Here is a 16,175-nt window from a genome sequence, read left to right as displayed (position 1 = left end):
GTTTTGGGAAGTTTTTCTATCTATAATGTTTTTAAGAACACCTGTCAGGGAAGGTCTAGGTTAACTTTGTCCTCCTTCAGCACAGGAGGCTGGACTTGATGACTTCTCAAAGTCCCTTCCAGCTCTACATTTCTATGATTGTATGTGTATATATATAGTTTACACACACATATACACACACACTCACTCTGGTCTCTGAAGCCAGGTGCTATAGAAACATACTGTAAGAGATAGTCCCTGCCCAAATATCTCATTATCTATGTTTTAGGACTAGGTCCTGGTCCTGGTCTATGACTAGGGCCCCTAGGCGCTACAGTAATACAAATAATAGGTGCAACATCTGAGTGAAACAAACAAATGGAAGGAGATGGAAAGGGAAGTAGGGATAACAGTAATGTGAATGTTTCTACATAGACTATCTATGGCTATGTCAGGTAGCTCTCATCTGATCTAGCACACTAACAATAGCAGCGAAGCAGTGGTAGCATGGGCAGCAGTGGCATGGGCTAGCAACCCCAGCTACGTACACATGCCATGCAGGTGGGTTTATACTCGGGGTGGCTAGTATGGTGCTGCTGCTGCTGCAGCTACCTGTGCTACCAAATACACTACTATTCTTAGCATAGTCGCTCAGTGAGAGAATCACACCCCTAGCTCGTAGTGTAGATGTAACCCTAGTTGCATAATAAGGTATCACGTAATTATATTTTTCTTTTAAGAGTTAAATTTGTCAGTAGCAGTAGTCCCAGCTGTCTGCCTGTCTAGTCATTGTCAGCTGTAAGTGTTCTGTAAACCCACTAAATCTCTAAATAATCCCACTCCAGTGTCACTGCTGGAAGCAGTGTACAAAATTATAATAGCAATTTGAGATCTGTTATATGCCCATTTATATTTTGTTTTTAATGCAATTCCTATTAACTCTAGCTTCTTGCAAACAAAACTATGACATGCCAGCACAATTTGCAGTCAATATTACCTAATTAAATCGACATTGCAAATCCTCACTTTGTGTCAGTGAAATTGAATACATATGAACTGTCAGTTTCATTCAATGTATGGAGTTCTCTTATGGGTTTAAATGGCCTAACTGGTTACTTCATGTACAATTCATTTTTAAAAATTCTCTTTCTTAAAGAGGAAGAAGATCTAGTTATGTCAGAAAAAATAATCATGTTACATTAAAAAACACAATACAAGTACCCTTTAAGGTTTTGCCATTAATGGCAAGGTTAAATGTGGTACTTTTTGCTTCATTGATTCAGAGATTCATGACCTAAGTGAGGTCATTGCTTATGCACAGAGCACAATTAAATCAAGGTTAGACAAGCAGGGTGCTTTAGTACAAGATAATGTGCCAAGAAATTACATAGCTCTTGAAAATTTGCATATGAATCATACTTGATGATGAACTTTTATTAGTTTTTGTGATTGAAAAAAATCAAGTGGTGAGTTATATAACATTAACATTGCTTTCGTTTCAAAAAATGTGTACATGCTATTATTCTAAGAAGATATCTATTAAATGTAGGTCTAATTTTACATTAACTCCTTTTTAAAATATAAATAAACAAGCAAAAAGAAAAGAAGTTGGTTTGTTTAGTTTTTTATGTCTTGTTTATACTCTTTCAAGATAATATTAGTTATAAAATTAATTGGAGACACTCCACAAACATTTAAAACTTTCTTTCTAATCAGAATTGAACATAATACTTACATAAAAGGTCTTACTTCCACTCTAAAGATTTCCTATCTTAAATTCCTTTAATACGTACATAATGTGCAGTCCTTCACATATACGTTTAAATAAAAAGAAGGCCATTGCCAAAGTATGACATGCAAAGACTGTTCTGACATCAGCTGATATTTTAATAATGTTAAAGGGTTCCCTCTCCTCCCCCAACCAAAGAGCAAGGAAATTCAGACTCAGGGCTGCTATTTTAAATAGTGAAATAGTTAATTTGCTTTCTATATAAACTATTTGTTGAGTGCTGTCAGCACACTCAGTATTGTACAGTAGAAAAAATGATGCCTTCTCCACAGAAACTGCCTATCAGACTCGAAGAAGAGCTCTGTGTAAGCACAAAATCTTGTCTCACTCATAAACAGAAGTTGGTCTAATCACAGATAATACCTCACAAACTTGTTGTGTTATATCTGATGCAGATTAAAGTGCAAACAGACAAGGCTCACAGAAAGAAGGTCCAAACTTCAAGCAATGCAAGTATTTTCTTTCAAATAAAAAAATCAGTGTGTGTGGTTTGTTGAAAGGCCTCATGGGAAAAGTTAGTTTTGAGGGATGTATCGGAAAAAGAGGAGGGAAGCCATTTGGTGCCCAAGAAGAGAGAAGTATTTCTGTGCATGATGTGTGGGGAGTGGAAGAAGAGAAAAGACTGGAGTGGGAAAGTGGCTGAACCCTGTGACACTGAGAGAGGCACAGTAGGAAAAGGCTCAGGGAAATGGCAGCAAGGTGGGTGTTGCAAACCTGACTAGAGGGTCCCTGAGCTGGAACCCATATTAGCGGTCATGTCGGGGTTCCCCTATCAGCCACTGGGGAAGTGCTACAGATTGGGCAGTGGAGCAGAAGACTGCCTGAGACAGTTTGTCCATTAGGACTCTGATACCCCCAGGAGGAGAAAACACATAATGACCTGGCCGGATGGCCCAGCCAAAAAGATGGAGCAGCCCCCTCAAGTCATACAGTGCGAGAGAGAAGCAGTGGGCATGTGAACAAATGATGGCAGGGATCATCACACCTGGAAGGATCTAATCCCCTGATCTAGCAATGTTGATAATATTGCATATTAACAATCACTGGCTCCTTGCAATCCAAGTCAATGTCATAGGAACGTAGGTATTGCCATATGAGATTGTCGTGCTGTCTGGAGTGGCTCACAACTGTGAGTGCCTACCTCAGAGCAGACTGTCAAAAAACAGGGCAGACACCCCAAACCAGTGGTTTGTTCTATAATTAGACTTCACCAAGCCAATGACAAATGTGAACTCCTGGATCATTATAACAGCCTTTTCATGAAGTCACAGACAGACCCCTCAGACACTCCAGTCTATTTTACCACCCAGAAAAACTGGACTGGGTCAAGTCCCAAGAGACTAGTCACTTACCCCATTTCAATTGCTACTCTAGATCTTACACCAAAGACAAGCTGGTAGCCAATTCTATAGTAAACTAACTAAAGGTTTATTAGCTAAGAAAAGGAAGTGGGAGTTATTGAGAGGTTAAAGAAGGGAAAATATATGCATGGATAAGTCACAGTTTGTAATTCCAAATGGTGGCAGTGATGTAATAAACTTCCAGTTTCCCAAAAGTCTTTTGAAGGTACCATTTAAGAGTCCAAACAGTCTGGAGATTAAGGATCTTTCTCTGAATCCATACTTATAGCTTCTTCTCACAGAAAACAAGCTGACAAAGTCACTACCCACATATGCTTTTCCTTTGATGACAGAGTGAGGAATGACTTTTGAGTCTTTGACCGCCAGTCATAGCTCTTTTCTAATATGTTTCTTCATTTGCATTCTACAAGGCTTCTTTCTCCTTTGGGTTATTTAGTTACAGGAGTATACACAATGTAAATGTTTGCTACTACATAATAGGATACAAAAAGATAAGTGAAAACAATGCAAGTAACATCTCATTAGTTTTCATGAAGTTTAAATACCAGATATACTCTTAAACATTTAACAATCACTTTTATCTATACTAATACACAAGGGAATTGGCCTGGGTCTCTGGCATGAGCTAGTACCTGGTCTGCAGGCATCACAGAGAGCAGACCAGGAATCCAGCCACTCCAGTAACCTGTCTCTGAAAATATACCATATCAGATGCTTCAGAAGAAGGTGGAAGAAACCCTTTCCAAACTGCAAGGGTTGAGTTTGCAAACTGATCTCTTCAGTTTGTATCACAGAATTTGGTGTGAACCAACCAATGTTCTTCTATCTGTGCTATTGGCCACTATGAAAGTTTCTTCTGTATCATATTCATCATCATACTATCTGAACACCTACATATCTCAGGTTTGCTAGGGGTTCTAGATTGAATGGAAACTTACAAAGGACTCTGCAGTCAGTCTCACCCCCTGAATCCAAATACCACTTACCACCAAGAAACCACTCCACCCTCCTCCTTACCCAGTGAGTCTTAAGGATGGAAAGCACTAGGGCTTATTGCAGGAGAGGAAATGGTACCTGTTGGGGGGATAAATGGACTGGGAGAAGATTTGCTGGTATTAACTACCTCTGTTTATGTTGTAGGCATGGGATGAAGTTCTCAAAAGCATCAAACTTCAAAGCCAATGCTCAGTTGAAAAGTTCAATGTGAATTTTTTGCACTGCTCTTGTCAGGAGAATTACTCTCTATTATTTTTATTAGTTAAGCTTACAAATATGTGCTTGGTACTATACATAGTTCTCATTTAGGACTCTCACAAAAGTATTAAAGTGAACATCAAAAGGGTAAAAACTTCAGATAAACTCAAAGGACCAAATTCTGGAAACTCAATATGTTTGGCCACAAAAGTGACACAAAGGAAACCCCGTTCAGACCCACAGCTCTCACACCCAGCCTCCAGCCAAGTTAATCATGCACAGGACAAGAACGTGCAGGTACCATCATTGATTTAGGGTGCATACATGAACAAATGTGCTGATTACATCACTTGACCCCCTAATGACCACCTGAGAATTCACCTGTGTGAAAGGCCTGGAGAATCTCTGCAAACTTTGGCTGCATATAGTTCACAGTTTTTCTGTTTGCAGAGGTACATCAGAAAAATTATCTTAAATTTAAGAAAAATTATCTTAAATTTTTCTGAGTCACTATCAACCAGCTTATGTTTCTCAACATTTCGTTTAACTTGGCTGAAAATACTAAGCAGTTCCTTTCTTTTGTTGCTGTTTTGGTGCTCCTGCTTCTGATTGAAACCAAACTGTTGAGGCATTCATCAAAAAGAATAAATGTGAAAAAGAACTTACAAACATTGGACACATGTTCAGTTACTACATTCTTTAGTTCTCCAGCCGTGCAATCCTGTTTTGCCAAACAAATCCCCAGTTCTCAGACACACATACATATAGCGTCTTTGCATGTTTTGTTTAATTTGTGTAGTTAATTCCACCTAATTCTCTGAAGATTTGCTATGTTTTGTGATGTACATGTATATGAAACTAATAAAAATAAAATGACATCATAAACATAAAGGCACACAAGAATTTAAAACAAAATTTTAAGTAATCCTTTCTTAACACCAACTAAGATTCAGGTTTAGTTTCAGGAATGGACAAAAATTCAGGACTATTGACTTCAATGGGACTATTCACAGGCTTGAAGTTGAGCATTCTATCAGGGCCATATTAGTAGGCTGATATCATAAATGTACTGTAAATGGCAACACAGGTCTGTACAATAACGGTACTCAAGGCAAACTATAAAACACACGATGGTATGAAGAAAGGCCTAACAGGGCTATGTCTTGTTATTCAGCCAGCATTTTCAGGGACTGTTACAAACAAAACAAATGTGATCTATTGGCTGCACATTCAATTTAATAAACGATTGCAATTTAACAGCACCATTCACCCAGGGCTCTGAAAATGCTTACAAACATAAATTAATTTATTCTAGCAACACCCGCCCATGAGTAGGCATTATTATTTCATTTTGTAATGGAAAAACTTGGGCAGAAATAAGTTAAACAACTAGACCTACAAGTAGTCACTGAGAGAGCCAGCAGGTTCTAACCCCTAGGCATGATCTCTGTTCAGCACAGTTACAGTTTGGTGTGGAGTGTCCTGGTATTTGAAAAATGTAAAAATTAAAGCCACCTTATTGCTCAAGGGGGAGGAAATAGTCAATTTATGAAGCATCCACAATGTTTTATGTGCTGCTGTTTTGCAGCCAACACAAGTTAAATAACAAACACAGTTCCTAGAGCCATGCTGACATTATCCGTGCTGCTAGTGCACAAACGAGCACATAAATGAAACTAAACCATGTTGGCTTGTGCTCCAGAAGACTCCTCTGCCAAGTGGAAAAATACACAATGGATAGGGACATAAATGTTAGTTTCAAGCTTCTAAGAGGATAGCAAATTATTACAGACTATGGGTAGCAGAATATTTTCAGTTTTGAGTTTGGATTTAATCTTTTTTCTGGGTGTTGCTGTGGAATTCCCTTTTCTGAGAAAAAAGAAAATAACCAAAAAGAAAAAAAACCCCAAAAAACCCCACCCTCTCCCAGATGTTCCAAAATATAAACAACTCCTTTATGTTTTATGCATTGCAAAATAGCCAGTACCATCAATCTGTCTTGCAGACAGCATGGCCATTAGCAAGCAGGAAAAGGGCAGGAAAAACAAAACACATCTTTCAACAAAGAAAAAGCTGGAGAGAGGAGTTGTTTGATTGTTTTATAAATGGCCTCCATCTGCACGTCAGGTGTCTCATGCAGCATAGCATTCATGGTGGTATGTCATTTAAAAAAGAATCCTGTCATTCTCGCTAGACCCAGAAGTAATGCTGACCCCTCCAAGTGGCACTTCCAAGTCTTTGTTAATAAACCACTTCTGACTTCTAATTTGCTAGCACACATGCTTCTGTGAGATCCTTGTTCCTATTTGTTTCACAAGGCCACGTTGTGTCAGAAGTGGCTGGACCCTACTGCCAGAAAATGGAAAAAGCACAATGAAAAGGAATAAAAGAAAAGTGAAGTCCAGGTCAGTATGGGTTGGGTTTGTTTTCATTGCCCCCATTCATTGGAGCTGCTCACACAAAAGGGTGGTCTGTCAGGGTTGAACTGAAAGAGAAGACAAATACAGGAGGGAGAGGGAAAGAACAACATACTGGCCTATAATAGGAATTTTAAAGCCTATGATTTTCCTCTCAACTAACCCCTAGTTCCTTCTCATCAACTCCTAGGTTTCTCTGAAAAGAAAAAGAAAAACAATCTATCCTGGACTTAGAGAATCAGGCCAGAGATGAGGCTTGTAGACTACCTACTTGGACACTATTTATCTCAAATCATTTCAGTATCATTTTTACACTTGTTACCATGTCCCCAAAGGGTCTCAGATTTTGGAAATAGCTCTGAGAAATTCCCCCAAATCCAGAGAAAAGTATGGAGACCTGCTCAGTTCCTCAGAAAAGGCTGTGTAGGTAGAAAAACACACCAGCCTGAAGCAGAGGAAATGAAAAAGAAAACTGACAGAAGTGGAGAAAGGTGAAGGCAAGCAAAAAACAAAGCAGGCTGAGGAAGGAGGCCAGTTTCAACTGTTGCACAGTCAGGAGACCTGAGCTATATTTCTGGCTCTGCCATGGACTGTGGCCTTGGGCTTAAATCCTGTGCATCGGTTCCCCTATCTGTAACCACACTGTCTGAAGGCAATTGATATCTATGTGAGAAAAGCAATATGTAAGAGTACAAAGTGGTGGCATTAAATTTATTATCTCCATGGGAATATTTAATGAAGCAGAAAAAAAATCTGCTTTACAGGCACAGAAGCACCTGAAAAGATAAATAAAGAATGAATAAAAGAACAGAAAATTCTTTCTGAAAGGATGATGGAAATTATCCAAATGAATCTGCCATTTCAAGCTGTCTTGTTTTGCATCAGGGCTTTTCATCAAGAGCAAGATATACCAAGTCAATTGCTTTGTCTATGCCATGGCAAATAAGGTGCATGGCATAGTACACATGGGCTCCTGATCAGAAGAAAATGTACAATAGTGAATGCAATGTTTGAAGTGCTTTTCTTTGAAAAACCTGAGCAACTTGCTGAATTTAAAAGGAAAACCTGATTGGTAAATGTATATGTTGCAGAGATATGTTTGTGAAAAGTTATAATTTAGAGAATCTCCCTCATAAGGGACAGTATTATGAATATAGGAATTTTAAGACATGCCCTGGTTTGAAAACAAAGGGTAGCTATGTAGCAGTTCACCATGGATACGCTAAAAGTTTTGTTCCTTTCTCATTCACTTATTTGTTGTTTAATGAACCTCAAGATCATTATATATGTGATGTGAAAATTCTTGGTGCTTGGCACCTCACAGGATCAGGCCCTGATCAGGTCAAAACTCTACAATAAACTGAATGTAACAGTAGTTTTCAACCTGTGGTCTGCGGACTCCTGAAAGTCTGCAGACTATGTCTAAGGGCTTGTGTAAAAGGTTGTCATGACCATAGATGAGTGGTTCTCAACCTGTGGTCCACAGACCCCTGGGGGGTCTGCAGATGGTGTCTAAGATTTCAAAAGGATCCACACCCCCATTTGAAATTTTTTAGGGGTCTACAAATGAAAAAAGCTTGAAAGCCACTGGACTATAAGAAACCCAAACAGTTCCAACACTGGGGTTGCCAGGCATCCGGTTTTCAACTGGAACACCCGATCGAAAAGTGACCCTGTTGGCTCCAGTCAGCATCACTGCCTGGACCACTAAAAGTCTGGTCGGCCCCCACAGCAGAGCTAAGGCAAGCTCCAGGATCTGCACGGCTCCTGGAAGCAGACAGCAAGTCTGGCTCCTAGGTGCAGGAGCAGCCATGGGGGTGTTGTGCACTGCCCCCGCCCCTAGTGCCAGCTCCACAGCTCCCATTAGCCAGGAACTGCGGCCAATGTGAGATGCAGGCGCAGCGCCTGTGGGCATGGGCAGCATGCAGAACCCCCTGGCCCCTCTGCCTAGGAGGCAGACATGCTGGCTGCATTTGGGAGCTGCCTGAGGTAAGTGTCACCCAGAGCCCACACCCCTCACCCCCTTCCAAGCCCCAAACCCCTGCCCCAGCCCTACATAAGAACATAAGAACGGCCATACTGGGTCAGACCAAAGGTCCATCTAGCCCAGTATCCTGTCTTCTGACATTGATCAATGCCAGGTGCCCCAAAGGGAATGACCAGAACAGGTAATCATCAAGTGATCCATCCCCTGTCTCCCATTCCCAGCTTCTGGCAAACAGAAGCTAGGGACACCATCGTTGCCCATCCTGGCTAATAGTCATTGATAGACCTATCCTCCATGAATTTATCTAGTCCTTGAGCCCTGAACCCTCTCCTGCATCCAAACTCCCTCCCGGAGCCTGCACCCCATACACCCTCCCACACCCCAACCCCCTGCCCCACCCCTAAGCCCCCTCCTGTACCCCAAACCCCTCATCCCCAGCCCCAGACTCCCAGTTGGAGCTCTCACCCCCACCCTCACCCCACCCCCCTGCCCCACCCCTGAGCCCCCTCCTGCAACCAAACTCTCTCCTGAAGCCTGCACCCCTTCCTGCATCCCACCCTCCCTGCCCCAGCCCTGAGCCTCCTCCCATGCTCTGAACTCCTCAGCCTCAGCTTGAAGCCCCCTCCTACACCACAAACCCCTCAGCCCCACCCCAGAGCCCACACCCCCAGCTGGAACCCTCATCCCCACCCGCACACCACCCCCCTGGCCCAGTCTGGAGCCCCCTGCCCCACCCTGAACCCCTCATTTCTGGCCCCACCCCAGAGCCCACACCCCCAGCTGGAACCCTCACTCTCACCCTCTCCTGTACCCTAACCCCATGCCCCAGCCCAGTGAAAGTGAGTGAGGGTGGAGGAGAGTGAGTATTGGAGGGAGGGGGAATGGAATGAGTGGGGGTGGGGCCTCTGAGAAGGGGCGGGGCAAGGGTGTTCAGTTTTGTGCAATTTGAAAGTTGGCAACCCTCTCCAACTCTACTTTTGTCACTGTCTGGAAGCTGGATTTCAGGGCCTGTATAGCTGTCCTATTGGCAGTGGAGACATTGTGGAGGATGTGATGATTGCTAACGATTTCACGGTCAATTCTGGGACAAAACCCAAAGAATTGAAATTTACTGGTGGGAAATGTCATGACACCCTGACTTTCCTGGCATATGTATCCATCCCAACAAGTTGATTGTTCTCAATATCACAAATATGGTTGTTGCACAGCATTATTCAGTGATTTAAGTGGTGTTTGTGTATTGTTTTTATGTTTATTTCTGTTGAGCCTGCAGAGTAATTTAGGGTTATTTGGGATGAGATCCGCTGCATAATTGTAAGAAAATTATTATATTACTAAATGTTTTGATGCAAGTTTAATGATCAGTGCTGAAAAGGACATTTTAAAGATACTGTTGTACCAGTATACAAAATGCAGACGAAGGCATGACCTGGTTAACAGCAATTGTATTGTTTATGTTTTACTCTATTTTTCAAAGTGAAGTGAAAATATAAGTGACCTTGTCGGATCTGTGCTGAGATCGTAAACTGGGAAGGGTGATTTGATTATTATCTATGCAACGCTCCATTAGGAAAAGAGAATACATCATTGTGTGGGTTTTGCCTACCCTGGCTACTCAGAGGAGCTGCCATTGCTCATACTTGCAGTGGTGCCTCCTGCAAATATTTGTGAATTGATTTAACATAAAGTTCTCTGACTGAACCTCTTGAGGCCCTTGTTGCTGGTTTCAAGCTCAAAGGGGATGCATCTGAAAGGGGATCAGGCTGTCTTCAGGAGAAGGCAAATGTATGCTATAATAGAGCAGCTGAAGTTCCCTTAAAAATCAGGAAATTCGGTATTTTTTAAGATAAAAAATAAGTGATGAATTGCAGATACTTGACTAAAATGTGTTCTTCAAATAGTGCTAGTCACTACAATTCTGGCTTCTCACAGAGACTAACAATCTAACAAGTATAGTGACAGCCCAATCCGTAATTTTGAGGCCAAATTTTCAAAGACATCTAAGTTTTGCCTGCAAAATTTATGCAAAGGCATGTGGTTTGTGGAAAAGCCACATTTGCCTGTTCTGACAATCACTTGTGTGTGATAAACAAGTACTATACAAAACAGCACATTTGAATGGGAGGTGTCTGTGTGTAACCTGAGTGCCTATCTCCAGATAGAAACCCTATTTGGCCAAGTCTAACGATTTTTCCACCTCATAGCCTATGAAAAGACAAAGATATTTTGCTTTATTGCAGTGCAGAGGACATGGAATGGAATGAGAGCTCAGTGATACTTTATAGCCACTGGCCTCTGTTGCAGGGAAGCTGATGCCTCTCAGATCTCCTCAGCATGCAACGCAAGTGCTCCTGTCACTACATCTCTTCAGGGGATGACACATACTCCTCCTGAATGCCGGCCAGTTCTGCTAGGTAGTAAGGAGATAAGGAATGGGGTGCAATCTCACCTCCTTTCTTCCCATTTTGTGGTGTCTTGTGTCCAGGGTGCTAGGAGGGGTTGTGACTTTGCTGGGAAGGTTATGTGAAGGATGGGAGATCCACCTATGGAGCAGTGGGACACTGACTGGCCCTCAGTGTAGATTTCATTGCTTTTTAGTTCTTCTTAGCAGCACATATTGGGGAATGTTTCCCTTTCTTAATCTTAACGTGATGCATTTCATTGCAGAAGCTTGCTCACAGGGATTGAAACTCTATGTTTAAAATGGATGGGGGCTGCTAGTGCCAGGTTCTACTTCACTAAATACATGCCATGTTGAGTTTAGGATTGGTGAATCTATTGCTATCCATGCTGGCTAGTTTGCTAAGGAATTATTAAGGATACAGCATTTTCCCCTCCTCTTTTGTTTGGTTGCCTGTAGGCTGCTTCTAAAGCCTGTCCCTTCTAAGGCACTGCCTGTTACTCAGGCTGTTTATCAGGGGCCCTCAATCAGTCAGAATGCATTGGTTAAGAGCTAGCTAAGAGGTTCAGCATGTCATGCTGACATGATGAATCTGGTTTAGGAGCCCCAGGTGCTACGATAATAGAAATAATAATAATATTCACAAGAATTCTTAGAAGAGACTCATGCTTTCAATAATACAATATAGAGATGCCTGGGGGGATGAAATTTAAAAGCTATGGGAATTTTTTGGTTTTTGGGGTGAGAGGGATGTTTTGTTTTGTTTTTGTGGAGATAGATAGATAGATAGATAGATAGATAGATAGATAGATAGATAGATAGATAGATAGATAGATAGATATGAAGGAATTCATGGATTGATATTGGTTCTGTCCATCTATGTAACTATGTAAAGACCCAATTGTGTAAACACTTAATACCAAGCATAGTACTTACTGTCATAATTAACCACACTCTTGATAATTATATTGATTGGTTAAGGGGAAAAAATTGACTGAAATCCTTAGCAAACATCACATCTACCACAATGTCCCCACTGCCAAGAGGACAGCTATACAGACCCTGAAATCCAACCTCTAGATGGTGACAAAACCAGCAGACAAAGGGGATGTCATAATTCACCCAGGAATTTAAGGATGTAACAAATCCTTTCCCAAACAACTCCAAGAGAAATTCTACAACCTCATCCCCCATGAACTCCCACCCCAGGGACCTTCTGCATGATTCCCAAGATGTACAAACAAGGTAATCCAAGCAGACCCATCATATCTGGCCATCACACTCTTACTGAAGGAATATCTAGACTCACAGAAACCATTCTCAAACCACTAACCTCACAAATGGCCAGCTTCCTCCAGGACACACCTGACTTCCTCCAGAAATTCCACTACAATAACAACCTCCCTCCAAACACCATCTTCACCATCATGGATGTCACCTCCCTATTCACAATGACAGCATCACTGCCTGCCTCAAATATCTACAAGACAATTGGCAACAGTCAGATATTCCTCCGCCCTCCCCCCACAACATACTGCCAAACTCATCCATTTTATCTTCACCCATAACACTTTTACTTTCAACAACAAACACTTTGTCCAAACCATGGGAACAGCCATGTGTACTAGGATGGCTCTGCAATATGCCAACATCTTCATGGGCCACCTTGAAGAAGAATTTCTGGACAAATGCACCACAAAACAAAGGATATACCTGAGATTTATTGATGATATTTTCATCCTCTGGACAGATGACCTAAACTCCCTCCTTGATTTGTACCACAACTTCAAAAACCCAGCCATCAAACTCTCTCTAGAATTCTCCTGTACCAAGATCAACTTCCTGGACACCATAATCAACTTCAACAACGGAACCCTATAGACAACTATATACAAGATACCAACAGATCACCACACTTACCTTCACAGACCCTGTAACCAACCCAAACACACTAAGAAATCTGTTTTCTACAGCTAGACACTCAGATACCACAGAGGCGAAAGTCTGGGATACAAGCATTAATACTTAAAACCACCTTCACCAAACAAGGACACTGCATCAGAGCAGTAAATCGCATCATGGAATGGGCCACCCAAACACCCCAAGAGAACCTTCTTCAAAGTAAACAAACAACTAAAAAAGGCCTCTCACCACACTCCTGAAGTTGTCACCACCCCACAGTGGAACCTCTATTAGGTATCATCAAACAGTTACAAACCACACTCGATGGGGGCCACATCATGAAATAAATCTTTCCCAAACCCCAGCTCTGGCCTTCAAAAAAACCCAACATCACCAAGCTCATCATCAGAAGCAAGCTCGCCACAGACCAGGACCCACCAACTCAAAGTGGCAACAGACCCTTCCAGAACAATAAATGCAAAACTTACTGACATAGCTCCATTGCTATGTTGATGTATACCCGCTCCCTACAACACAACTTTCAAGATCCATGGCTCCTACACATGCCTATTACAACATGTGGTGTACCTCATGCAGTGCATTAAATGCCCTAACAACAACTATGTGTGTGAAACCAACAATTGCTACACTCTCGAGTGAACTCACACAGAAATATTATAAAAGACAAAAACACCATATTGGCCAGGGCCGAACACTTTTCACAAAATTATTATTACAACAGTCTGTAACCCACGAGTCCTCTTTTTTGTCCTATGACTACAGAGGTGTTAACAGGACACTTCACCTTGAATGGTCTCTTAGAGCATGTGTTAACTATTTATGCTAAACAATCACTTCTGGTTTATGCTACAGATCTATATCAGTACAACTACATCACTCAGGGGTGTGAAAAATCCACACTCCTGAGTGACGTAGTTATGCCAACCTAACCCCTGTGTAAACAGTACTTCTCCTGTTGATATGGCTACAACCTCTCAAGAAGGTGAATTAACTACACCAATGGAGAGCTGTCTCCTGTCATCTTAGAGTGTCTTCACTGAAGTGCTACAACGTGCAGCTGCATTGGGGCAGCTGCGCTGATGCAGCGTTTTAAGTGTAGACTTGCTCTCAGTTCCACCATGCATTTAGCTGTGACACTGAATACTTTTCCTACAGCTGAAGAAGAGCTCTGTGTAGCTCGAAAGCTTGTCTCTTTCAGCAGCAGGAGCTGGCCCAGTTAAAGATATTACCTCACCCACCTTGTCTCTCTAATGTTGTGGGACAATACTGCACCAACAGCACTGCAGATAACTAATCCTGGTACTCCCATTTAATTCAATGGGACTATTCATGATAGTAAGCATCAAACTTCAATGGGAATTTAATTGAGATCTGGGAGCTAGATCCACAAGGGGATTTAGGTACTTAACTGCTGCCTTACCTTGTAGGCATATAAGTTTCTGCCTGTAAAGTTCTCTAGGCACCTACATTTATGCGACTGTGCACGTGCACAGCCACCTACACCCTGACACCACCGAGCTGCTCAGCAACTCACTCAAACTTGAGCTCCTGCAGGATTCTCAAATTAGGTATTCTCCCACCTCTCTTGCCTAGAGGGCCTGATCTGATAGGCATGCGCAGAGCATGCCTCCCCTGCAGAAAAGACAACCAAGAAGGGCATAGTGCCCCACTTACACACCATAGCCGGGACACACCCTTGAGAGGTGGGAGACATAGGTTCAATTCCTTGGTCTGCCTGATTTGAAGCAGAATCTTGACCCAACGTCTCCCACCTTCCATCAGGATATAGGGTGTTTTGGGGTGGCTCTCTCTGCTGAAGCTGTTCCAGTTCATATAAAATACTTAAATATTGATTGGAACAGGGGTTGGAACCTGGGTCTCCCAGGTGAATAAACTGACCATTAGACTACAGTCATTCTCACCCTCTCTGGCCAGACAGATATCTACGTGTGTGTGAACAAGAGAGAATTTGTGAAACATTCATTTCCTTTTGGTTGGATGAAAGGCGCATCTAAATGTAAGTAATTATAATTAATTGATTTTGAATTCTTTCTCTGGTTACTTTTTCTTCCCTCAAAACTGCTTCATATTAGAGATGAACCCAAACCACAAAGTTGGGCTTCAAGTCCCAGTTTCCCCCAGTTACCACAAAAACTGGATTTTGGGGCACTCTATAATAACCTGCCTATTGCCCCCTTGGTCTGTTCTTCCCAAGATAAAAATTCCCGGGGTTCCTAAGGAAAACACTAAAGGACACAGGTATAACCTTCCGATAAAGTAACTGACACAGGCAGTGTTCTTTCCAAAACAAAGTATTTTTTATAGTAAAGTAACTAATAATCCCTACTACAATATGATCTAAAAAGCCTAAACAAGGCACAAAACCCCTGAGACACAAATACCTTATTGCAAGTTAAAGAGCACTTATACTACAATACACAGTATAGTTCAAATGATTCTATGTGAAGCAATTTGTTGCAAGTGGCCAGTTTGCAACAAATTGCTGATGGCGGATCTTAAATTACTTTGAAGTCTACATAGAGAAAATATACACCCACATTTCAAGCATACACATACTAACCTATATACTATCCTATATTATACTTATACTAAACTATAATTAAAAGAATATTAAGCTTATTCTATAAATCCATTGCTGTTTTCTTTTAAAAATCACTGCTGCTGCTGTTCAGTTACTGGTCAGTCAGCTCTGCTCCTCTCCAGCTTTTCTCTCTCTTTCTGCTGCAGAATTTTTTTTTATTTTATTTTTTTTTTTTTGCTTATCTTACTAGCTCCCTGGCTTTCCCAACCCACCTCTCTTTCTCAGACGCAGCCTCCAGACTCCAAAGGTGCTGCTGGCAGGAAACCTTTTATGCTACATTCTAGCTCTTTCTTTATATATCTTCCTATTCTTAGAAACAGTTACCTCACTCATACCATTGGTCAGTCTTGACCTTTACCTCAGAATTCTGATTGACAGCTCTGACCTTTAAAATGAATTGTGACTCATATGAGTGGGTTCTGACCAGCTAACTGCTCAGCTAACTGACCTCTCTGTCATCCTTTACTGCACATGCGCCATAGCCACCAATCTTGCACCAATCTTGCAATCTTGCACATGCTC

At 41.7% G+C, this 16,175-nt stretch overlaps 1 long non-coding RNA gene across 1 annotated transcript in view; it reads right to left on the bottom strand.

Annotated features, from left to right (window-relative positions):
• The window catches only part of LOC120389451, a 28,108-nt gene extending 12,145 nt beyond the window's left edge, over nucleotides 1-15,963 (bottom strand). The window contains exon 1 of the long non-coding RNA XR_005590931.1: nucleotides 15,866-15,963. This is a non-coding gene — a long non-coding RNA (uncharacterized LOC120389451). The remainder of the gene's footprint in view (nucleotides 1-15,865) is intronic.
• Between the last annotated feature and the right edge of the window lie 212 nt (nucleotides 15,964-16,175).

Source organism: Mauremys reevesii, linkage group 1 (assembly GCF_016161935.1).
Source record: "Mauremys reevesii isolate NIE-2019 linkage group 1, ASM1616193v1, whole genome shotgun sequence".
NCBI classification, from domain to species: domain Eukaryota; kingdom Metazoa; phylum Chordata; order Testudines; family Geoemydidae; genus Mauremys; species Mauremys reevesii.
This window is presented reverse-complemented; position numbering and strand designations above follow the sequence as displayed.